The following is a 15,260-nucleotide window of genomic DNA, read 5'->3' on the forward strand; positions in this document are numbered from 1 at the left end:
GCCAACAACGAGGCAGAGGACACCGCCGGCTCCGCCGAGGCCCCGCCCCACCAACAATGAGGCAGAGGACACCGCCGGCTCCGCCGAGGCCCCGCCCCGCTGCCAACGAGGCCGCGCCACACAGAAAACGAGGAAGAGTAGAACACGGTAGGTCACCGCCGCTCGGGTCCAAGTAAGGCCACCGCTGCTACCCTCCGGTTGAAGCCAAGCTAGGTGGGTTGACCATTGACGGCCGGTTAGCTACTTGGCGGCGACGTGGAGTCGGAGAGCTGCGCTGGACAAGAACGCTGCTTCTACTTAACTGCTGGTGCAGTTGGCTAACTGACACGTGGGCCCAATAGGCCACATGTCAGTTACGCAACTGCACCTGCAGTTAAGTCACTGAAGCTTCTGTTCGGCTCAGCGGGACACAGGTGGGTAGCTTCGGTTAATTAATTATACCTCCAGCGCACCCCTTTTTAGTTGAAGAATGTATGAAATGTAATGAAATCCGGCATGTTTATATGAAATCCGACCGTGTATGAATGAATTTATTTCGATTAGTTCGAATTCCTGTATCACTGGCATTGGATGAACATGCAAAACAATACGTACTAGCATTATTCCCAGGGTGATCGCCTCGTTTGCAGCAGTTTCACATGTACTCCCTCCGGTCCTTTCTAGTCTGCATACAAGTTTTGTCTGCAGTCAAAGTATCTCTATTTTGACCAATCTTATACAAAAAAGTATGCACTTTCACAATGTGCGAAGTAAAAAGGAACAGAAGGGGTACAAAGAGTTTGAGCAGCTTTTTAGCGTGTCTGTACATTGCAATCAAACACACAGGCCTGGCAATTCATAGAGAACATTCAAAACAATCGATGATTATGCATCTCAGCAACTCACATGTCAGAGGCAATATTTAATTCACAACTAAAGAATAAAGGAAAATTGATCGACGCTGCTGACAGCAAAGGGCGTCCCATTCGAAAATATCAATCGCATGTCTTGCTAAAATCAATGATTAAAATTTGACAAGGTTGTCCCATTCCAAAATATCAAATGCCTACGATTGTGGATGGGCAGGGTTTGCCATCAGTTCAGACATTGACATGGCACCTCGTGCTAAATAAACCAGCTGTTCTTTTTGTGCAGTTCCACCAAAATCAACCAAATTCACGCGTAGCTTGTATGATTACGCCCTTATATGTTGCAACACCTTGAACTTATCGGCACCTCCTTTCTTGTGGTGGAAATGAATGATTCGATGTATTCATGAACATTTTGTGCAGTTCCCATTGAAATCAAGCTGAGCACCCCTATTTGCACAAATACAAAAAAGTGATTAGTATAAAGCAAACTGTACTATGAATTGACAGTTTCAACAGGCACATACATGGTCCATGTAGAGCACACTTTTAGAAAAATGGAACTCACCAGAAAGAATCCTAGAACAACATTGTACTTGCGCATCACAGCAAAAAGATGGAGATTTGTCAGTCCTTCTGAGCTCAAGTTAGTTTGGTCTTCTGGGGAGTAATGTAGCCATCCTTCAACTGCTCCTTCTGATGAGAATATAGACAGGGTTTCTTCATCCTGGCATAATCGGAACTAGTCACTTCACGTACTCCATATTCTTCTTCAGAGGAAGATGGTCCTTTTGTGCAAAGACAAGAGGACTACTAAATGCTAGCATCCCTGTTTGCTCGAAAAAAGGAAAGGAAATATTTAAAACAACACATATGAAGCACTTCTCAAGGACAATACCACTTTTTCATGATAGTATCTAAACAGTAGCACAACACCAATATAGATGACAAAGCTCAATCATATGGATGAAATCAGTGGGCGAGTACCAACCTTTGTCAGGAGGCTTATTGTGTAGAGCATATAGATGAAGCACTTCTCCGGAACCATCTGTTGCTATCTACGGTGGTGGCCATGCTTACTATATACTCCTCGATTAGTTTAATGTTTCCAACATCTTCTTGTGCAGTTCCACTAAAATATATGGTATCTTCAAAGAAGATCCCTGTTTGCACAAGTTGAGATAATTACATATTACATTAAGAGTGGCATCAAATAAGTGGCAAAACAATTTCTCGTTCCAGCCATAGCAATAAATTAAGATGCAAAACTATATCATTACTTGTGCCATCACAGTTCCAGTGCTTCATTACAGCACCGGGAGTTGATTTTTGTTTTTCTTCCGCTTGTTCTTCCCCTTCATCACTTGGTTCAATAACAGACATGCTTCACCTTCAATGTAAGATTTGGCATGTCAATTAGGGAGCACAAGTATAGTACTAAACTTAATTTTCTGATGAAAGTGGCAAAATACAGGCCAGCAGTTGTGAAACATCCTTATCTTACCTCAATGGAATATTATGGTGCACATACAGATTGGAAGTCTTGTCTCCATTTATGCAGTTCACTAAAATCAAGCAACATTATCGTGCAAGTAGCACAACATATGAAAGCACACTGCAGAATCATGTGAAAGAAGGCTAGTACTGACCTCTCATGATGCGGAATTCAAACAACTCACAAGAAGAAGATCTGAACCAAATTCGCCTTAACGGATAGGAAGTAAGATCTCCTCTTGTGCAGTTCCACTAAGATCAAGCAATCAAGCAACGTTGTCGGTGTGACATTTTGGTTGAACTGCACAAAACACTCTTTAAAAAAGTGTCAATGGCAACGAGGTGAAGTAGATAACCCTATTTACACAGAGGTGCAAAGGAAACAATTAGTGGTCAATAACGGTGGATGACACAGAAGCCAACAAAAACAAGCATCTACCTTATCTAAATGGGAAAGAAAGCAAGACAGTAGCATTTCTCAAACGATGGCATTGATTAATATTAACATAGAGATTATATTAACAGTAAAATTCGTTAAACATGTAATTTGCTTTTAACTGTGGCATTGCATCAATTTTCCAGCGGCATTATTAGAGGGTGTTTGTTTACAGGGACATTTTGGTGTAGGGACTAAAAAACTCTGTGTCAGTCCCATCTATACCAAACAAGAGGGACTTTTAGGGACTAAAAGTGGGCATTTGGGACTAAAGAAAGAAGACCCCGGGGGAATCTTTTTGGGACTTTTTCCAACAGTTGCCCCTGCCACGCATCGCACCTTGTCTCTATTAGTTCATTACTAGGGGTAACATGGTCTTTTAGCATGTCATTTAATAACCTCTAGTCCATGTTTAGTCCTTGGAACCAAGCAGGTAGGGACTAGGTAGTTTTTAACCAAACAAGGCCTTAGATTAACAACAGCTAATGAGTTGCACGGGACAGTGGACGCACCAGCACCATGTGCATCTACCGATGTACTGTGGTCATGCAGAGTTTGTTGCAACAAAGAACAAACAACCAAGGAGCATATTTGTGTTGGTCCCAGTTTTGTTATCTTTAGACACCTTTCCCTATGTGAGCGCAGCAAATCTAGTCCTGCTCAAACTCTACAGCCTTGTCCCTTCCTTTCCTTTTTGAACTAGTACTTTCGCCCCTTCCTTTCCTCTTTGAACCACGTCCTAGATTTATGCGATACAACTTTCCCCACTACTTTCCCCCATTCCTTTCCTCTTTGAACCACATCCTAGATTCATGCTATAAAACTTTCCCCCTTCATTTCCTCTTTGAACCATGTCCTAGATTCATGCTATATACAACTTTTCCCACTACTTTCCCCCACTCCTTTCCTCTTTGAACCACGTCCTAGATTCATGGTATACATGCAGCTAGAGTAATGCATGTGGAGTAAGTAAATCATACCTTAAGGTTCTTGGGGCGTGATTCGGTGGGCGATGGGACGGCGGCGAAGAAGAAGGGGTCGGAGGCCCTCCCGTGCCGCCGCTGGGTGGAAAGTGAACAGCTGCGCCGGTAGTCCCTCACTGACGGCGACAGCATTAAGCCTCCTTCCCTTCCCGGCGGACGGATCCTGCCAGCTCTTTGAGCAGCAGTGAGGGGAGAGAGAGGCCGACGAAGTCTTGTTTAGATCGGGAGAGGGCGAGAGAGTGTGAAGAGAGCAACTACTCCCTCCATTCCAAATTACTCATCGAAGAAATGCATGTCTCTAGAATTAAAATACATCTAGATACATCCATACCCACGACAAGTAATTCGGAACGGAGGGAGAGGGCGAGAGAGTGTGAAGAGAGCAACTACAAGCGCTGAGGCTCCAGCATGTATATATATACTGGAGAGAGAGAGTGAAGCGTGCAAACCCTAGAAAACATTTTGACCAGTCAAAGAATCCTCCTAGAACAAATTATGCTCAAGTGTAGTTATCGAACCCGAGACCTCAAGTTAGAAGGTGCGACGGGACCAAGGTCCGTGCGTGTGTGTGTGTGTGTGTGTGTGTGTGTGTGTGTTTAACAGCATGTGTGTGTTAGAGAGAGCGACAGATCGATCTACTCCTACAGAGAGATGTTGTGTAGTGTACGATTTTAGCCGCGAGAGTCGATGCATCCTCTCGTTTCCGGGCGTGTCTGGTAGGGACATGCAGACAGCTGCCACGCCCGCTCCTCACCAGCCTGGCCCACCCAAAGCCCCTCCATCGCCCGCGCGCGCTTCCCCCCCCCCCCCCCCGAAACGGTCAGCGCTGCTCCAAAAAATCGGTGCCGCATTCATGCTCGGGCGGAGCAGACGCGACCTCTCACTGGCGCAAGAGTGATGGTTACTGTTGGGTCTATGTGATTTTACGGCTCATTGGTCTTTATTACTGAGGTGGTAGGACTATTGGATGTCCCATGCTTTCGGTGAAAGGAGGTACTACTACTAGATTACAATTTTCTCCATTCTTACAGCGGAGGCGTGCAAGAGCAGTGAAAACACACAAGCTCAGTGATTACATGGCCCACCTCACACTATCACCGTGCGACACCTAACTCTTTACATAGTACTCGCTCCGTTCCTAAATATTACTAGATGAGTCCCCGCGCATTGCCGCGGAACAGCGGTATATCTCTCTGTGCAAAATTATCAATTTCATAGAACTAAAAAAACTCTATAACCGCATGACAAATGTGGTAGCCAAATTAAATAAACTCCCATCATCATTTAGATCATGCCACGTAAGAAAAAAGGATCAGCCAGCACTAGTAGAAAACAGGGCTATGGTCCAGGCCGGCTCAGCCCATTAGTCCCAGTTCAGTGTAGAACCGGGACTAATGTGGGCATTGGTCCCGGTTCGTGAGCCCAGGGGGCCGGCCGGGCCACGTGGGCCATTGGTCCCGGTTCGTCTGGACCTTTTGGTCCCGGTTGGTGGGACGAACCGGGACCAATGGGCCTCGCTCCTGGCCCACCACCATTGGTCCCGGTTGGTGGCCTGAACCGGGACCAAAGGCTTCCCTTTAGTCCCGGTTCATGTCATCAACCGGGACCAATGAGGTGCCTATATATACCCCCTCGCGCAAGAGCAGAGCACAGTGCTCTTTTTTTTCTGGCTGAGGGGGAGAGGGCTTTGTGGTGCTCTAGCTCACCTCCTATGCACATGCGGTGTTTGATGGAATGCCCGAGCCACACTACTTAAGCTTTCTCCTCTCGAAGCTCGACCTCCAAGCTCCATTTTCCTCGAGATTTGTCTAGATTTAGCAGTCCGTCACGCCCCGTCCCCGTCTTCACCGCCGTCGATCACCCGCGCTGATCTCATCACCGACACCACCGTGGTGAGCCTCTTGTTCTTATCTTCTTTCTGAAAGGAAAAATATTCTTACTTGTCTGTTTAGATAGATACTTGTATCATTTTCTTACATTTATTATTGCATCTTATATAGTGCGATGGTTTTGGTATCCGCCCCCGTCGGCCCTCGTCCTGTCTATGATTCGGATTTGGTATGTATATTATCTTCATAACTATTGGTTCATTTATTGTTTATGAAAATTATGCCGACCAACGTGACATAGATTTTTTTTATCTAGGATGTATGTGAATCGGAAATGCCAACCGACCCTATTGTCGAGAGGTTAAATTTAGTTGAAGAAGAAAACAATTTGTTGAAGGAAAAAATAAAAAAATTGAGGAGGAGAAGATGATATTGGAGTTGCATGTTGCGGATGTCGTCGATGATCACAAGATCAAGATGGATGCAATGCGCTTGAAGATTAGAAAGATTAGAAAATATGCCATTCATACCGAGGCTTGGTATCATTATGCCGTTGGATCAATTGTTACCTTGGTTGCGATTATGATCGCATTTGTTTTCACATTGAAATGTTTTACATAGTTTCAATGTATGGTTTAATTAATTAGATGCTCTGGAGAGCTATATGTTGTTAGATGAGAACTATGTATGCACTTTGGTTTTAATGTGATGATGAACTTCTATTAATTTGGACACTTAATTATATATAATGCACGCAGATGAATCGACAATGGATGTACGGTGACAGACACACCCGCGAGTACATTAAGGGCGTGCATGAGTTTCTCGATGCGGCTGAGGCAAACAAGCAGAATGGTTTTATGTGTTGTCCATGCACTGAATGTGGGAATACGAGGTCTTACTCTAACCGGAAAATCCTTCACTCCCACCTGCTTTACAAGGGTTTCATGCCACACTATAATGTTTGGACGAGGCACGGAGAAATAGGGGTTATGATGGAAGATGGCGAAGAAGAAGAGTACGATGACAACTATGTGCCCCCTGAATACGGTGATGCTGCAACGGGGGGAGCTGGTGAAGATCAAGAGGAACCAGACGATGTGCCCAATGATGCTGCCACGGGTGAAGCTGCTGAAGATCAAGAGGAACCAGACGATGTGCCCGATGATGATGATCTCCGCCGGGTCATTGTCGATGCAAGGACGCAATGCATTAGTCAAAAGGAGAAGCTGAAGTTCGATCGCATGTTAGAGGATCACAAAAAAGGGTTATACCCCAATTGCGAAGATGGCAACACAAAGCTCGGTACCGTACTGGAATTTCTGCAGTGGAAGGCAGAGAATGCTGTGGCTGACAAAGGATTTGAGAAGCTACTGAAAATATTGAAGAAGAAGCTTCCAAACGATAACGAATTGCCCGACAGTACATACGCAGCAAAGAAGGTCGTATGCCCTCTAGGATTGGAGGTGGAGAAGATACATGCATGCCCTAATGACTGCATCCTCTACCGCGGTGCATACAAGGATCTGAACGCATGCCCGGTATGCGGTGCGTTGCGGTATAAGATCAGACGAGATGACCCTGGTGATGTTGACGGCGAGCCCCTCAGGAAGAGGGTTCTTGCGAAGGTGATGTGGTATGCTCCTATAATACCACAGTTGAAACGTCTGTTCAGAAACGAAGAGCATGCCAAGTTGATGCGATGGCACAGTGAGAACCGAAAGAAAGATGGGAAGTTGAGAGCACCCGCTGACGGGTCGCAGTGGAGAAAAATCGAGAGAAGGTACTGGGATGAGTTTGCAAAGGACCCAAGGATTGTATGGTTTGCTTTAAGCGTGGATGGCATTAATCCTTTCGGGGAGCAGAGCAGGAATCACAGCACCTGGCCCGTGACTCTATGTATGTATAACCTTCCTCCTTGGATGTGCATGAAGCGGAAGTTCATTATGATGCCAGTTCTCATCCAAGGCCCTAAGCAACCCGGCAACGAAATTGATGTGTACCTAAGGCCATTAGTTGAAGAACTTTTACAGCTGTGGAATGGAAACGGTGTACGTACGTGGGATGAGCACAGACAGGAGGAATTTAACCTTAAGGCGTTGCTATTCGTGACCATCAACGATTGGCCCGCTCTTAGTAACCTTTCAGGACAGACAAACAAAGGATACCACGCATGCACGCACTGTTTAGATGACACTAAAAGTATATACCTGGACAAATGCAGGAAGAATGTGTACCTGGGCCATCATCGATTTCTTCCGACCAACCATCAATGTCGAAAGAAAGGCAAGCATTTCAAAGGCGAGGCAGATCACCGGAAGAAGCCCGCCATGCGCACCGGTGTTCACGTGCTTGCTATGGTCAATGATTTACACTATGTAATCTTTGGAAAGGGTCCCGGTGGACTAGCTGTTTTGAATGACGCTGAGGGACACGCACCCATGTGGAAGAAGAAATCTATATTTTGGGACCTACCCTACTGGAAAGACCTAGAGGTCCGCTCCTCAATCAACGTGATGCACGTGACGAAGAACCTTTGCGTGAACCTGCTAGGCTTCTTGGGCGTGTATGGGAAGACAAAATATACACCCGAGGCACGAGAGGACCTGCAACGTTTGCACGAAAAAGACGGCATGCCTCCGAAGCAGTATAAAGGTCCTGCCAGCTATGCTCTTACGAAAGAAGAGAAAGAAATCTTCTTTGAATGCCTTCTCAGTATGAAGGTCACGACTGGCTTCTCGTCGAATATAAAGGGAATAATAAATATGCCAGAGAAAAAGTTTCAGAACCTAAAGTCTCATGACTGCCACGTGATTATGACACAACTGCTTCCGGTTGCATTGAGGGGGCTTCTACCGGAAAACGTTCGATTAGCCATTGTGAAGCTATGTGCATTCCTCAATGCAATCTCTCAGAAGGTGATCGATCCAGAAATCATACCAAGGCTAAGGAGTGATGTGGCGCAATGTCTGGTGTTCCCACCATCCTTCTTCAATATCATGACGCACGTCCTAGTTCATCTAGTCGACGAGATTGTCATCCTGGGGCCCGTATTTCTACACAATATGTTCCCTTTTGAGAGGTTCATGGGAGTCCTAAAGAAATATGTCCGTAACCGCGCTAGGCCAGAAGGAAGCATCTCCATGGGCCATCAAACAGAGGATGTTATCGGGTTTTGTGTTGACTTCATTCCTGGCCTTAACAAGATAGGTCTCCCTAAATCGCGGTATAAGGGGAGACTGACTGGAAAAGGCACTCTGGGAAGAGACTCAATAATATGCAGGGACGGATATTCTTGGTCTCAAGCACACTACACAGTTCTACAGAACTCTACCTTGGTGACCCCGTATGTCGATGAACACAAGATCAGTCTGCGCTCCAAACACCCGGAGCAGTGCGACGACTGGATTACATGTGAACACATCAGGACTTTCAGCAGTTGGTTGGAAACACGTCTCAGAGGTGACAACACTGTTTGTGATGAGTTGTACTTGTTGTCCAGGGGACCATCTTTGACTGTATTGACTTACAAAGGATACGAGATAAATGGGAATACATTTTACACGATCGCCCAAGATCAAAAGAGCACCAACCAAAACAGCGGTGTCCGCTTTGATGCAGCAACCGAGAGCGGAAAGGACACATATTATGGTTACATAGTGGACATATGGGAACTTGACTACGGACCTGATTTTAAGGTCCCTTTGTTTAAGTGCAAATGGGTCAATCTGTTAGGCGGCGGGGTACAGGTAGACCCACAGTACGGAATGACAACAGTGGATCTGAAAAATCTTGGGTACACTGACGAACCGTTCGTCCTAGCCAATGATGTGGCACAGGTTATCTATGTGAAGGACATGTCTACCAAACCGAGAAAAAGAAAAGATAAGGAAGCGAATACATCATACGATGAGCCAAAGCGCCACATAGTTCTTTCAGGAAAAAGGGATATCCTGGGAGTGGACGGCAAGACAGACATGTCTGAAGATTATGAAAAGTTTCATGAAATTCCTCCCTTCAATGTCAAGGCTGACCCAAGCATCCTGATAAACAATGAAGATTATCCATGGTTACGGTGCAATAAGCAAATGACACAAGTGAAGAAAAAGTGAAGACTTTCTCCTGCAATAAGCAAATGCTATGTGGGTGAAATTATGATACCATCCCAACTTTCAACTTTTTCAGAGTTCATTTGAAATGCTTTCATGTCTTATGGTTCGAAAATTTGATACTTCGAAAGTGATTGTCCATTTTGTACACGAAGTGCATCAAGTTTTTGTCATAACCCTCTCTACTTTTTGGAACATGCTATGTGGGTGAAATGATGAGACCATGCCAACTTTTAAACTTTTCAGAGTTCATTTTGAAATGCTTTCCAATTTCAGAGTCATTTAGCTCAAAGAATGAATTAATAGCAAACAGAATGAACAACAAAACTTTTATGAAAATAAAAACAATCAATTAAAATATTATGTTATGATCAACTAAAATAAAACTATAATATTCTTCAATAGCAAAAAGAATACAATTTATGTGACCTAAAATCAAACTATAATTTGTGTGACCTAAAATAAAAAATAAATAGCAAAGAAGAAAAAATAAATAGAAAAAAAAATTCTAATTTTATAGTAAAGTTATTCATAAACTAGTGATTCACACAAATTTTTAAAAATTCAAATTTAAACTATTTAAAATTTAAAACTAATGGCACTAACAGAAAGTTTATAATTTTTGTGACCTAAAAGCAAAAAGAAATCACTAAAAAACTGTAAGTATTTAGTTGTAAGTAGAAATAAAAAATAAATAGAAAAAAAATTCTAATTTTATAGTAAAGTTATTCATAAACTAGTGATTCACACAAATTTTTAAAAATTCAAATTTAAACTATTTAAAATTTAAAACTAATGGCACTAACAGAAAGTTTATAATTTTTGTGACCTAAAAGCAAAAAGAAATAAAAAATAAAAAACCAAAAAAAAATGCCACCTACTGGGCCTCCACGACCTGAATACGACTAGAAACCCTACATGGGCCAGGATTCAGGCCCGCAGAAGGCCCAATAGGCCCACAGGCAAAGCAGTGTCAAATTAGGCCCATAGGCCTGCAGTTTAGAGGAGTTCGAAAGGGAGGAGACAACAGGGCTTATAAACCGGTGCCGGCGCCCTTCAGCTAGCGATGTGGGACTAAACTTTTGGGCGCTGGCAGCACAAGGGCATTGGTCCCGGTTGGTGGCACCAACCGGGACTAAAGGGGGCAATGGTCACGGTTGGTGCCACCAACCGGGACCAATGCTCTGGCTATATAAGCCGACACTTGCGAAAATTTTGGATCAGTTCTTCAACCCGCCCCGACGACGCCGCCAGGCTGCCCCTCTGCTCACCTCGCCGTCGCCGCCGTTGCCCCTACCCCGCCCCCGAGCGCGCCCTGCCTCGCCGTCGTCCGCGGCCGCCCGTCCACCGCCCCTGATCACCCCCTGCGCCGCCGAGCACCCTCTGCGCCTCGCCCTCGACGCCGTTGTCCCTGCCCCGCCCCCGAGCGCGCCGACCCCGAGCCCGTCCCCGAGCCCGTCCTCGTCCGCCGTCCGCCCTCGCCCTCGCCGACCCCGAGCCCGTCCGCCCTCGCCGACCCCGAGCCCGTCCGCCCTCGCCGTCGCCCTCGCCGACCCCGACCCCGAGCCCATCCGCCGTCGCCCTCGCCCTCGCCGACCCCGAGCCCGTCCACCGTCGCCCTCACCCTCGCCGACCCCGAGCCCGTCCTCGTCGCCATCGCCCCCAACGCCGGCCGCCCGCGTCTCCTCCCCGATCCCTCCGGGAGAGGTAGCTACCGCCTCCTCCCCCCTTCCTTCCTTCCCTGCTCCTGAATTTGCAGATGTATGTATGTATGTATGATGAATTTTGATTTTTGTTCATATATATATACTGTAGATGTATGTATGTATGATGAATTTTGATATTTTTTTGTTCATATATACTGTAGATGTATGTATGATGAATTTTGATTTTTTTTGTTCATATATACTGTAGATGTATGTATGATGAATTTTGATATTTTTTTTGTTCATATATAATGTAGATGTATATGTATGTATGGAATGATATCGATGGATGTATGTATATAGAACATTCGTAGAAAATATAATGAGAGGAAGAAGAGGATAAAAAAGAAGAGGAATAAGAAAAGAAAAAAGAGGAGAAGAAAGAATAGAGGAGAAGATCTCCTCTATTCTTTCTTCTCCTCTTTTTTTTCTTCTTCTTCCTCTTTTTTTTATCGGGAACGAGGGTCGCCGAGCGGTAGAGGAAGAAGAGGATAAAAAAGAAGAGGAAGAAAAAAAAGAGAAGGGTCGACGGTCGCCTAGGGGTCGAGGGTCGAGAGGGGGTCTAGGGTCGCCGAGAGGGGAGAGGAAGACGAGGAGAAATAAGTAAGAAGAAGAAAAAAGAAGAAAAAGAAGAGGAGAAGAAGAAAGGAATAGAGGAGAAGAAGAGAAAAATAGAATATATATTCTATTTTCTCTTTTCTCCTCTATTCCTTTCTTCTTCTCCTGTTTTTTTCTTCTTTTTTTTCTTCGACACGTGGGGGGGTCGAGAACGTCGGACATTCATGAGAGAGGCGAGGAAGAAGGGGAAGAAGTGGGAGAAGAAGAGGAGAGGAAGAAGAGGAAGTCTTCTCCTCTATTCTTTCTTCTCTTCGTTTTTCTTCTTCTTCCTCTTTATTTTATCGGGAACGAGGGTCGTCGAGAGGGTCGCCGAGCGGTAGAGGAGAAACCCTAAATAGAAAGTATCGTCGGTGTGAGATACATGTACCGTCGGTGTCGGACACTACACCCACATCCCACAAGTGGCGCGGGCTTCGACGCCCACGTCACTTGTGGGACGTGGATGTAGTGTCCGACACCGAAGGCCACATGTATCTCACACCCACGATACTTGCTAGCTATTTAGGGTTTCCTCTACCGAAAAGAAGAGGAGAAATAAATAAGAAGAAGAAAAAAGAAGAAAAAGAAGAGGAGAAGAAGAAAGGAATAGTGGAGAAGAAGAGAAAATAGAATATATTCTATTTTCTCTTTTCTCCACTATTCCTTTCTTCTTCTCCTCTTTTTTTTCTTCTTTTCTTCTTCTTCTTCTTCTTCTTCTTATTAGCCGGAAGTAGAGAGAGGTTTCCTAGTGTCAAAGTATTGAAGAAATCCATGCCTTCATCATTAGCCGGAAGTAACCAGGGCATGTTGGTACGAAGTTCTGCAAAGTTGTTCTGGAATGGAGTCCCGGATAGAATAATCCGCTTTTTGGTACGAATTCAGCAAAGGCCTTCCAAATAGCGATATTCAGAAGGCTCTTGCTGAACTTTGTACCAAAAAGCGAATTATCCTATCTGGGACCCCGTTCCAGAACAACTTTGAAGAGCTTCGTACCATCATGCACATGTTACTTTCGCCTAATGATGAAGACATGGTTTTGTTGAATCCTGAGACACTACGCAACCTCCTGACCCCTCGGCGATCCTCTTGAACATGAGAGGAAGAAGAGGGTCATCTAGGGGTCGAGGGTTCCAGGGTCGTTGAGGGTTCGAGGGGTCGAGGATCGCCGAGGGGTCGAGAGAGGTTTCCTAGTGTCAAAGTATTGAAGAAATCCATGCCTTCATCATTAGCCGGAAGTAACCAGGGTATGTTGGTACGAAGTTCTGCAAAGTTGTTTTGGAATGGAGTCCCGGATAGAATAATCCGCCTTTTGGTACCAATTCAGCAAAGGCCTTCCAAATAGCGATATTCGGAAGGCTCTTGCTGAACTTTGTACCAAAAGGCGGATTATCCTATCTGGGAGTCCGTTCCAGAACAACTTTGAAGAGCTTCATACCATCATGCACATGTTACTTTCGCCTAATGATGAAGACATGGTTTTGTTGAATCTTGAGACACTACGCAACCTCCCGACCCCTCGGCGATCCTATCGAACATGAGAGGAAGAAGAGGATAAAAAAAGAAGAGGAAGAAGAAAAAAAGAGGAGAAGAAAGAATAGAGGAGATCTTCTCCTCTATTCTTTCTTCTCCTCTTATTTTTCTTCTTCCTCCTCTTCTTTTTATCGGGAACGAGGGTCGTCGAGGGACATAGATGTAGTGTCGTCGTTGTCGATATATACCCCCTCCCGATAGCTTACTATGATTAGGTAGCTAGTTCTATGTTTGGCACTAATATATCCATCTATCATGTTTGAATAATAATTGCCATGTTGTAAATATTTGTAGAAACTATGGACACCGCCCTAGACGAAGCAACAAAAGAAGCGTTGTTGAGGGACATAATCGCAGAAGGAAGTGATGCCATCTCGTTGTTTCTCAACGAAACCGATGGTCTGGAAGGAGAGGGTGAACAAGCTGGCTACGGTGACCTAATGCCGGTGCAAGAAGAAGAACATGAGGACGGCTCCGGTGACCCAATGCCGGTGCAAGAAGGAGACCGTGATGACGGCTCCGGTGACCGAACCGAGTCCGGCCAGGTATATATATTAGTTAAGCCTATGCTGACTAGCTGATTGATGCATTCATTGTTTTGGTATGTACACATATTAATTAAGTCTTTGTTCTTTTTTCTAGCCCTCCGAATCGAGCACAACTTCGGTAAAGAGACGAGGCCCGAAGAAAAAGTTGAGCTCGGATGAAAAGTTTGAGATCATAGCAATCGCGCCCGACGGCCAACCTATTGAACCCCTCCGGACAAAGAGCGCATTTGTTGCTCAGTGCGGGGTTCTGGTTAGGGACAAGATCCCGATAAGCATCCAGCAATGGTTTAAGCCAGCTACAGAAGACCCTGAGGTGTCTTATGTCAATGATATGCAGAAAAATGATCTTTGGACTGAGCTGAAGTCAAATTTCACCCTACCGCCTGAGGATAATCCAGAGAACCCAGTTAAAGAGAAATTAATCAAGTCTTTTGCTCTGAAGAGGATGGCAGAACTATTCAGGAGGTGGAAGAAAGAGCTGAATAAGTTTGTCGAAAAAAATGAGACACCAGAATTCAAGGGCAGATATGAGAAGATCAGAGATCACTGGCCCGCATTTGTGGCCCACAAGACATCAGAAAAGAGTAAGAAGATGTCGGCGACAAACAAGCAAAATGCTGCGAAGAAGAAGCTTCACCATCGCACGGGGTCAGGTGGCTACCTCGTAGCCCGGCCTAAGTGGTCCAAGAGTGAGAATGATCTGGTTCATAAAGGGATCGAACCAGAGACAAATAACTGGCCAGACCATTGCCGGACTTGGTTCTTCGGGGCTGGCGGAACCCTAGACCCTGAAACAGGGAAGTGCATTTGGACGAACGATCAAATGGACATACCAGTCAGTAAGCTTAAGCAGTATATCGAAGCAGCGCAGGAAGGGACGTTCTTTCCAGACAGAGAGAACAACGAGCTCACAATGGCCCTCGGGAATCCTGAGCACCCTGGACGGACACGAGGCACGCCAGGCTCCGTTCCGTGGAAGGTTGGGTTTCCGGACGCAGGCGGTTACAAATCCCATGAGAGGAGGAAAAAAGTGCAGCAGACCCAAATGCAGGCGCTGCAAGCAAGGGTGGACGCGATAGAGGAACGAGAAGCAAATCGCAGCAAACGTACTGCCGAAGCCTCCCCCGAAGCTACCCCGCCATCTCAGCGCAGAAGCAGCGTGGCTTCCACCGAGCTGCTT

Source organism: Triticum urartu, chromosome 1A (genome assembly GCF_056163025.1).
Source record: "Triticum urartu cultivar PI428250 chromosome 1A, HENAU_Tu73, whole genome shotgun sequence".
Taxonomy (NCBI): Eukaryota; Viridiplantae; Streptophyta; class Magnoliopsida; order Poales; family Poaceae; genus Triticum; species Triticum urartu.